At 50.8% G+C, this 10,005-nt stretch overlaps 1 non-coding gene across 1 annotated transcript; it reads right to left on the reverse strand.

Moving 5' to 3' along the window:
* Positions 1-1,260: 1,260 nt before the first annotated feature.
* Positions 1,261-1,336, reverse strand: TRNAT-GGU (transfer RNA threonine (anticodon GGU)). The gene has a single exon. It is a non-coding gene; the product is annotated as a tRNA-Thr (tRNA).
* Positions 1,337-10,005: the final 8,669 nt, after the last annotated feature.

Here is a 10,005-nt window from a genome sequence, read left to right on the forward strand (position 1 = left end):
TCCACCAGCTCTCCACTGGAGTCATCTTCTACTCCGCTGCCATACTGATGTCCTAATTCTTTTAAATGTATATATATATATATATATATATATATATTTAGTTTCTTCTTCAATAAATACAGACTCATGGTCAAGAAGCTAAAAGACACACACACACACACACACACACACACACACACACACACGAAACCATCACAGAGAAAACCGACATCAGATTCCAGATCATTTTCTGCCAGCCTTTCTGATGTGAACATCTTTATGGTAGCTGGGAATAAACAAAGCGGTGACCATGGCGAGAGGGCCACTGGAGCCCCAAGAGCTACAACATCAGAGGAAAGACTGAGCTGTCCTCCCCCTCTCCCCCACCCGGAGGGAATTCGGGCCTGCAACCCTGAACTTCAGTATTTTCCTGCACGTTCAGCCAAGGAGTCCCTGAGACCAGGTGAAGAACCTTCCAGTAGAAGACTGGAACGTGTTCAAAATATTTTCTTGAATTCATCTGCGCAAGAAAATAATACTGCCCACTGATAGACGGTTTGGCCATGCGATTTGCTTTGGCCAATGAAAGGTAAGCGGAAGTGGTGTGAACCAACTCCGGTGAATGTTTTCACGTGTTTGCCTGTCTCTCCTTTCTCTTTGTCATGAGGAGGCTTGTCCTGCATAGAGCCTGCTCTGTTGTCCTGGAGTGAAAGGTGCGGGACAAAGATGCACCCTACTTGCAACTTGAGATGGACATGATCGTAAACAAGAAGTAAACCTTTGTTGTAACCCACCAAGATTATTTTCAGGGGCAAAGTGGGGTGGGTGTCATTCGTTTCTATAGCATAAGCCTGAGCTCACTGATATACTTCTGTTGCATCATGCAAGATAGACACATATACCCTGGGCAGATCTAAAGGTGAAGATGAGGAAAATCCTAATCCAACGTTTTTTTTTGTTTTGGTTTTTTTTTTGTATTTTTCTGAAGCTGGAAACGGGGAGAGACAGTCAGACAGACTCCCGCATGCGCCCAACCGGGATCCACCCGGCACGCTCACCAGGGGCGATGCTCTGCCCACCAGGGGGCGATGCTCTGCCCCTCCAGGGCGTCGCTCTGTCGCAACCAGAGCCACTCTAGCGCCTGGGGCAGAGGCCAAGGAGCCATCCCCAGCGCCTGGGCCATCTTTGCTCCAATGGAGCCTCGGCTGCGGGAGGGGAAGAGAGAGACAGAGAGGAAGGAGAGGGGGAGGGGTGGAGAAGCAAATGGGCGCTTCTCCTGTGTGCCCTGGCTGGGAATCGAACCCAGGACTTCTGCATACCAGGCTGACGCTCTACCACTGAGCCAACTGGCCAGGGCTGCCAACGTTTGAATGATGCAGGTCAAGGACATATGTTGGGAGGATATGACAGCAGACTACTCTGAGAGAGAGCATGTTCTTATTTTTCTTTCTTTTTTTTAATTTTCATAACTTTTTTTCTTTTAAGTGAGAGGTGGGGAGGCAGACAGACTTCCACATGTGCCCTGACCAGGATCTACCCAGCAAGCCCCCTATGGAGCAATGCTCTGCCCATCTGGGACCATTGCTCTGTTGCTCAGGCAACCAAGCTATTTTAATGCCTGAGGCGAGGCCATGAAGCCATCCTCAGCACCCAGGGTCAAATTGCTCAAAGCATTCGAGCTATGGCTATGGGAGACAGAGAGAGAGAGAGAGAGAGAGAAGAGGGACGGGGAGGGGTGGAGAAGCAGATGGTTACTTCACCTGTGTGCCCTGACCGAGAATTGAACCCAGGACTTCCACACGCCAGGCTGACACTCTACCACTAAGCCCCCCAGCCAGGGCCTGAGCATGTTCTTGTTAAAGCAGACATTACCCTAAGGGAGAAACCAAGGAGATGAGACACACTCCTGAGAGTGTGGGCCCTCATCGCTCTAGTGCTCCCTGTGAGATGACAGCACCATGTCCTTGCTCTCCCCTCAGGCTCCAGAAGACAGGTGCCCACTACCAGCGACATTTTAGAGATCAGGACATTGAGGTGGGGAAGTCAGTTACTTACACATTCACGCAGCCCACACACAGCAGAGCTGCATTTCGAACACAGGAGTCTCTTTTGCTCCAGCACCTGCTCACTCTGACTCATATGATGGATTCCCTGCGAGAATGACCATCAGAGGTGACCTCCTGGCCTGCACTGCGTGGGGAGGCAGATGACAGTGGCAAGACTTGTCAGAGCAAATCACTCCCCTAGCAGAGCCAGGAAGCACCAGCCTTCCCTTGCATTCCGGAAGAAAAGTTTGGTGACTTTGTCACAGTTGCAAATGTCTAGGTCTAAACTTGGAAGTGAAGAGTGTCCATAAATATTCTTAAGATTACTTTTTTTTTCCAATTGAAAACTAAAGCCAATCCTATTAATTATCATTAGTTGGGGTGCCGGGGGCAGGAACCCACTGGACTAGCTGCTGCCAGAAGGGGAATTATTGGGCAGGACTGGGTCGTTCCTCGGAGCAGCGACAGGAACCGGCTGGGGCCTCAATTGCGCCCGACAGACAGCGGGACTCTCTCGCGGGCTCCTGGCTCTGCTTCTCTTCGGAAAACAGTTCTTTCTTCTCTGTTCCAGCCCCATCCAGCTGCCATCCACTCTCAAGCTCCCACACCTTCTGTCCCTGCCACCTGAGGGAGATGGCGGGGTTTCCTTGCCAAGAATCTGGGGAAAGGCTGTGATTTCAGTGCATTTCATTCCAATGTCCACGGCCTAACCACCCCCGGGAGCCTGAGGAGGTGGACGCGCGCACGTGTGTGTGTGTGTGTGTGTGTGTGTGTGTGTGTGTGTGTGCGCGCACGCAGCAGCAGCGTCTGTCGCGTCACTGGGTCCATGGGGGGCGGGGCAGCAACCCCAGAGAGCTTCCATAGGCACGTGCACGGGCGGATACGGGCAGATCGAACAGCTATGAAAACGGAAGGGGAGCAGGCAGGGCCCTGTCTCCCAGACGCCACCCACTGGAATATCCCAGTCAGTCCTTCATCACATCTTCTGCAGGCGCGCTCTGCTCCAGGGTTGAAACCATGTGTCCCACGTGCTAAGTTCAGGCACAGGTAACAGACCGATTCCGAATCTTAGGTGGAAGGGGACGTGAAGTGGGGGTTGAATGCCACACCCCCGTTCAGCCCTTTGTCCAGTTTGAAAGCCAACCCCAAAGGGCAACACAAGATTCAGGACGTTGGCTCTGAATTTAAAAGTCGCAGTGCAGGCGGACCTGGGGCCGCGTAGTGGATGAGGCCTCGATCTGGAATGCTGAGATCACCCGTTCGAAACCCTGGGCTTGCCCGGTCAAGGCACATTCGAGAAGGGACAAGTATGAGTTGAGACTTCCTGCTCCTCCTGCCCCCACCTCCCCATTCTCTGTCTTCCCTCTCTTTAAAATCAATCAATAAAATCGTTTTATAAAAAAGGATGAATAAGTAAATAAAAGTTGCAGTGCTTATACTACTAACACAAAGGGATGTCTTCCCACGCACTGAACTGAACAGGTGAGACTCCCTGGTTGAACCTTTGTTGCTTCTTGAATAACACCCAAATTCTGTGACTCAGCGAATGTGGCCTTCTGTCAATTGGTCCTTGACCTTTTGTCCTGCTTCCCTCTGAAGCATGAGGTAGAGTCACCTGGTTAAAGTTTGTTCATCTGTTTATTGACTCCATCATTACACATTTACTAAGATAGGTCCTGGAGACAGAGACAGAAATAAGACTTTTTTTTTCTTCCCCTCAAGGGGCCTTCATGGGCTCTCGGAAGGGCAATGAGTAACCAGGAAACGTCTATAGGGTAGGAGGAAATCCCCGTTCAAGGGAAGCCCGCCAACCCGCCAACTCCTAAGGACCTGGTCGAGTTTCTACAGGGCAGACGTGGGGAGGGCTGGTGGTAACTTGATGTGGCTCGCAAAGCCGAGGGCTAGGACACGGCAGGCTCGCTGCAGTTCAGTCTCCCAGGGAGCCCACCTAAAACTTCATACCACCTCCTGCGGCGCTCTCCTCTTTGCTGACCTCTTCTTTAGCCCCCCCCCCCCCCCCCCAGTTCCCGGGAGAGGGACAGGAAGAGGAAATGTCACTGGAGAAGGAGTGAGCACCTTTGCCGTGTGGCCGTCCCCCCCCACTCAGCCGCACTGCCCGAGGGGATGGGCGTTTCCCCCTCCACGTTTCCTCCAATGTCTCTGCTCCGTTCCCGATGCCCACCAACAGTGTGAGATCTAATGTGTCAGGCCCGCCTGCCACGATTTCTGGGCCACTGGGCCACTGTCACAATTGACGTGTCACTTCCCCGGTGGTTGGCTTGCCTTCTGCGTGCGTACTTGCCAAAAGGATCTACTCTTCGGGGCCACTGATTATCTGCTGGTGGAGCCACGGTTCATTGTGGAGGACATTCGTGTCTGTACCCAGGCAGTTCTGACTGGAGAGGGAGGGAGAGAGAGAGAGGGAGAGAGGGAGAGAGAGGGAGAGAGGGAGAGGGAGAGAGGGAGAGGCCTCCGTGCTTCTGGTGAACGGGGGACTGGGTGAGTGGGCAGGGAATCAGGCAGGTTCCTGGACTCGGGCGTCCGATGGGCGTGTGTTGCTCATCTGCGTGTCCATGCGTGTGTGCGCGCCGACGTGTCTACAGAGCTATTATGGGCCTGAGGCTGTGTGTTGGCTGCATGGGGGTGACTGTGCATCACCCACGTTTTAGGAAGGCAAGACTTCATTCACATACACAGTACTCACTAACAGCATTGTCTGTCAGACTGACTCTGCCGGGTTCTGAGCGAGTGTTTGGGATTTAAAAGTGAGTAAGTTGAGATTTCTACCCTGTGGGGCAGGGCTGTCCGGGACGTGGTCAGATGCTGAGCGGCATTCCTGGCCTCTTGCCTTTCCACAGGTGTAGAAACTCCCACTCCAGGGATAATCAAAACAACTCTCCAGACCGTGACAAAGGTCAAAACTGCTTATTGCAAAAGAATAGATGAGCAGATAGCCATAAACCATTAAGAGGTATAAAGTACCACACCACCCAAAGCTGCAGCTGAGATAATGGCAGTGGTTTGACGTCAAATAATAGAGTTGCTATCTGTACTAGAAACAGAATGGGAGGTTTTGAAGGGTGATTAGCATTTGCCTGTGAAAATTTAAATAGATGGACAAATGTGAAGACCATAGGGTGAAGCTCATGAGGTATGGAATACTAAGTATTTGGTATTAGTATCATGGTCGTAAAACTGTTGCATTTTTACACACCGATGGCAGATGTGTTGTAAATGGCTGAAAAAAGATGTGCCTATCACACTAGAATCTATGTAAACACAATAAATTTAAAAAAAAAAGATATGCATATCACATGACAACAAGTCATAAGATTGTTCATGCACTTTGATCCAGTGAACAGATCCACGGGGTTCAGACCTAAAGAAATAGCTGAACCAAAAAAAAAATAGCAAAACGCGTGCAGGTATTTCTTGTTACCTTAATTATGGGGGAGGGGTGAAGAAAAATGATCTAATGGGCATGGTTAAGAACCTCTGTTTCATAAATTGTTTTGTAACAAGGTGCTAATTACAAGAAGCAGAGCAACATATTGAGGACTTACAATGGACTGTTTAGTGCAATCACTAGTAAGAACAAACATGACATCCACATCGTGGTGTGAATACATGAGCGTGTGGACGATTCTAGAAAAGAACTGCAAAAGTGAAAACAGGACCGGGGTTAAGAGGAAAAAAAAGGAAGTAATTAGGCAAAAAGTGAAACAACCATGCTTTTATTGTAAGTGTCCAAACAAATCTCTCAAGCTACCCCAAACAGACATAACTGTCACTCACATTTCCCCACTGCTTTGGAACAAATAGGCCAGGGTTCCCATGAGCACCTGCTGCTATCTGTAACTACCTCCCCCAACCTCTTTCCTCCCTCACGCGCCCCTCCGAGCCCCTAAATAAAACGAACGCAGCCAACCCAACCATTGTTAAAGGAGGAAGAGAAACAATTTCAGGACTCTGTGGAAGGAGAGCTAGAAAGAGCTTTTTCTCCTTTTCATTTTTTTCTTTCCCCTGCAGGTTGTTAGAATCCCAGAGCCCGTGTTATTGAAACCCGAGGGTGACAGGCATTAAGGTGAATCTATGGCTGAGGCTGGGCGCCCTAATGAACGCATTGATCAGAAAGAAACGCAAGAAAGCACAGTCTGCTGACACCTGAATGAATATAAATCTCCCCCCGCGATGGAAGCCCAGGCGCAGCTGGCCTGTTCCCTGCCGACGCCTTAGAGACGAGAGAGAGAGAGAGAGAGAGAGAGAGAGAGAGAGAGAGAGAGAAGCAATTTCAGCCCTCGGTCTTGATTCCCTTCACGCGGCTGGCAGTTCTGAAGAAGGAGAAGTTATGACTCTTTTACCTCGCTAAGCAACGGGAACTTGTCAAAGATTCCTTCCCTGAAAGTGTCAACGGAGAATGAGCCTGTTCAGGACTGGTTTTGAATCTGAAATCGATCCATGTGCCCGGAGGAGGAAAGAGGTGTAAAAACCATTAGAGTTGTCCAGAAATGGGCCAGGCTGCCTCGGCAGGGAGCGAGAGCCCCGTCCCCGGAAGAGTGCTCACGGGAGCAGATGTTTGGCGAGGCGTTTCTGAGGGGCTCAAGAAAGAAAAGGAGACTTGGAGAGAGATGGAGGGAGGGGCTGGAGACTGGGTCACCGTTCGGACTCTAGCATGGACCCTCTATCCGTTCTAGAAAACCAGCCACTGGAATGATAGGTTTTGGAATCAGACAGATGGAACTTTGGATTCTGGCTTCACTATTTGCTGCGTGACACTGGCCAGCTTCCTGTCCTAGGCTGTGTGCCTCTCAGTCTCTTTATTTATTTATTTTTTTACAGAGACAGAGAGTGAGTCAGAGAGAGGGATAGACAGGGACAGACAGACAGGAACGGAGAGAGATGAGAAGCATCAATCATTAGTTTTTCATTGCGCGTTGCAACACCTTAGTTGTTCATTGATTGCTTTCTCATATGTGCCTTGACTGCGGGCCTTCAGCAGACCAAGTAACCCCTTGCTGGAGCCAGTGACCTTGGGTTCAAGCTGGTGGGCTTTTCCTCAAACCAGATGAGCCCGCACTCAAGCTGGCAACCTCGGGGTCTTGAACCCAGGTCCTCTGCATCCCAGTCCGACACTCTATCCACTGCGCCACCACCTGGCCAGGCCCTCTCAGTCTCTTTACTAATCAAACGGAGCTTAGACTCTTACGCACCTCACTAGATTATCATGCGATGTTAAGTAAGATCATGTGCAGAGGTTAAGTGCGCGTCACTGTGCACCATGGTCTCAGTATATACCTGTTACCATGCTTGTGATTATTCGGTGACTCTTCTTTAAACTCAGCTACCATATGGTGACCCTTTCTTCGGAGCTTGGCGTTTTCGCCCACACTTCAAACAGGGGCTGAACTGTGTGCTCCCAAAAGTGCTATGTTGAGTCCCAAGCTCCAGGATCTCAGAATATGCCTGTTGGTTGATGGGCCCTTTAAAGAGATAATTCAGGTACAAGGGGGACATATGGTTGAGACCAAATCCAATATGACTGCTGTCCTTATGAGAAAGAGGGGACTAGGGCACAGACACCCACAGAGGGAAGACCATGGGAAGACAGGGAGCAGACGGCCATCTTACAAGCCAAGGAGAGAGGCCTCAGGAGAAGCCGGTCCTGTGGACACCTTGCTCTCAGACTTCTCACCTCTAGAACTGGGAGGAAATAAACTCCTGTTGTCTAAGCCAGTGGTCCCCAACACTCCAGGCCGCGGACTTGTACCGGTCCGTGGGCCATTTGGTACCGGTCCGCAGAGAAAGAATAAATAACTTACATTATTTCTGTTTTATTTATATTTAAGTCTGAACGATGTTTTATTTTTAAAAAAATGACCAGATTCCCTCTGTTACATCCATCTAAGACTCACTCTTGACGCTTGCCTCGGTCACGTGATACATTTATCCGTCCCACCCTAAAGGCCGGTCCGTGAAAATATTTTCTGACATTAAACTGGTCCGTGGCCCAAAAAAGTTTGGGGACGACTGGTCTAAGCCACCCAGTGTGTGGTTCTTTGTTATGGCAGCCCTAGTGAGCTATCGTACTGTCCTCCTTAACCACTTTGGGAGGTACGGATGATTGATTACCTTCACTCTCCAGAAGAAGACACTGAGATTCTGAGAGGACCAAAGGCATCTTCAAGGCCACACAGGTCCCTCAAGAAACTCTTGTATACACTGAGTATCACACATAAAGTGGCTAGTAGGGTATTTATCACGTAGTAGAACCTCAATAAAAGTGGGGGCCCCTCTCTTGACAGAGCTAGGACCCAAATCCAGCCTCCACGACTCACCCCCTTCCTGCCATCTGTCTCCTCCTCCATCCTTCTCTGAAGTGTGTTGCTTCTCGCTCCCCTGCTTCCCCTGCTTGATGAGGCTACCAACTGACCCTTTTTTCCTTTCTCTCCTTCCTCTCCCTCCAGACTCAGGCACATCAGCACCTTCTGATTTCTGCAGCCTCTTCAGAAGTATTTTTGAAACAAACAATAGTCCCGGCTTTTGCCTTTTCCAGAGGCATCAGCACAATCCCGGCAGACACCCATGACTCATTTAGATCATTGCCTTCCAGCAATTCCCTCTGTGTGCCCGGTCCTGACAGGCCTTACCGTGCCATGAAATCTAATACTATTTTTATGCCCTTTAATCTATCTTTGAACAACCTCCTTATTTAGAACTCTGGGCTTGGGATTCGCAGAAAGCGCGTTTTCGAGAGCAGCGAGGACAAGCCTCGTCCGTCTTAATCAAAGGTGCGGGGAGCCCCAGGCTGGGGTCCTCGCTTTGTCGAAGGCTCTACCCTGCTGCTCCCTGGCACAATGGCCTCGGTGGGATCTCCCTGGCTGCTTGACAGGACCGCTAGCTGACTTCCTCCATCTCGGTAACTGCCAAGCTCTCCAAAGCAGGATGCTGTCACATGTTTCTAAAGGGCCCGCCTCACCCAGCAGAGTCACTGTTATTAGAAGGTAATTACGAAAATGACATTTCAGTGTGAATGTCAGGGAAGGGGTCAGGCACTGCCTTGGGCGTGCGTGCCTCCCAGATGGCCCGAGGCCAGCGGGCCCCTTGGCTTCTCCCTGGGTGCCTGGAGAGCTCAGTGGGTCCTTGGGTTCCATCTGATGGAATCAGCACCCATGGAGGGCTGGCAGGAGACAGGCTGTTGTATTCACTTCAGTTTCTTTCTTTTTGATCTATACCGTGAATTCCTTTTGTCTTATTAGGACTTCAAGGGGGGGGGGAGCACAGGCTCACTTCTCCTGCCCTCTGGAGATCTAGACCCAGAGACCGGACACTCAAGCATGAAAGCCAAATGGGAAACGGCTCCGTGTTACTCGTCGACCAGCCATGCAGGTAACGTGTGCCCTCCCGCAGGGATCATGTGCCCGAGCTGGAGAAGGAAGCAGAGGCCTGGGTGCCCTGCGGGACTCTGATTGCCCCCAGGACCCTGGCCTGGGACCCGTATGCTTTGGCCAGGCCTAGGAGGGGCCCTGAGACATCAACATCACCCGTGGAGTGGAGGAAGGTCAAACAAGACCTCATGGGATAAGCCCTGCCCAAAATGGCTGCCTGCATGCGGCAAGAAGGTGAGAGACAGAGCAGGCGCTGGGTCTGGGGCCTGGCGGGCCTGAGGACATGGCCTGTCACCTGAGCGTGAAGTCCTCTGTATGACCTGTCAGGTTATCAGTGAACTTCCCTTTTCCAATGAGAAGAACCGGAAGCAGTAGTTCCTCATCCCACATACCAGGAGGAAGGGAAACACAGCAGAAAATGTAAAGGGCTCAACCCCCCTCACAAATGTCACAGCTGGTCGGGACCTCAAAAACCACCAGGTCCAAGTCACTGTTGCTCAGCTTTGGGACTTTCCAAAGGCCACGTGGTCACTCACGGGCAGAGGAGTAGATTGAGTGTGGGTGTCCTCCCTCTCCTCCATCTGGGAAGCCTACTG

The sequence above is a fragment of the Saccopteryx leptura genome, chromosome 3, assembly GCF_036850995.1.
Source record: "Saccopteryx leptura isolate mSacLep1 chromosome 3, mSacLep1_pri_phased_curated, whole genome shotgun sequence".
Taxonomy (NCBI): Eukaryota; Metazoa; Chordata; class Mammalia; order Chiroptera; family Emballonuridae; genus Saccopteryx; species Saccopteryx leptura.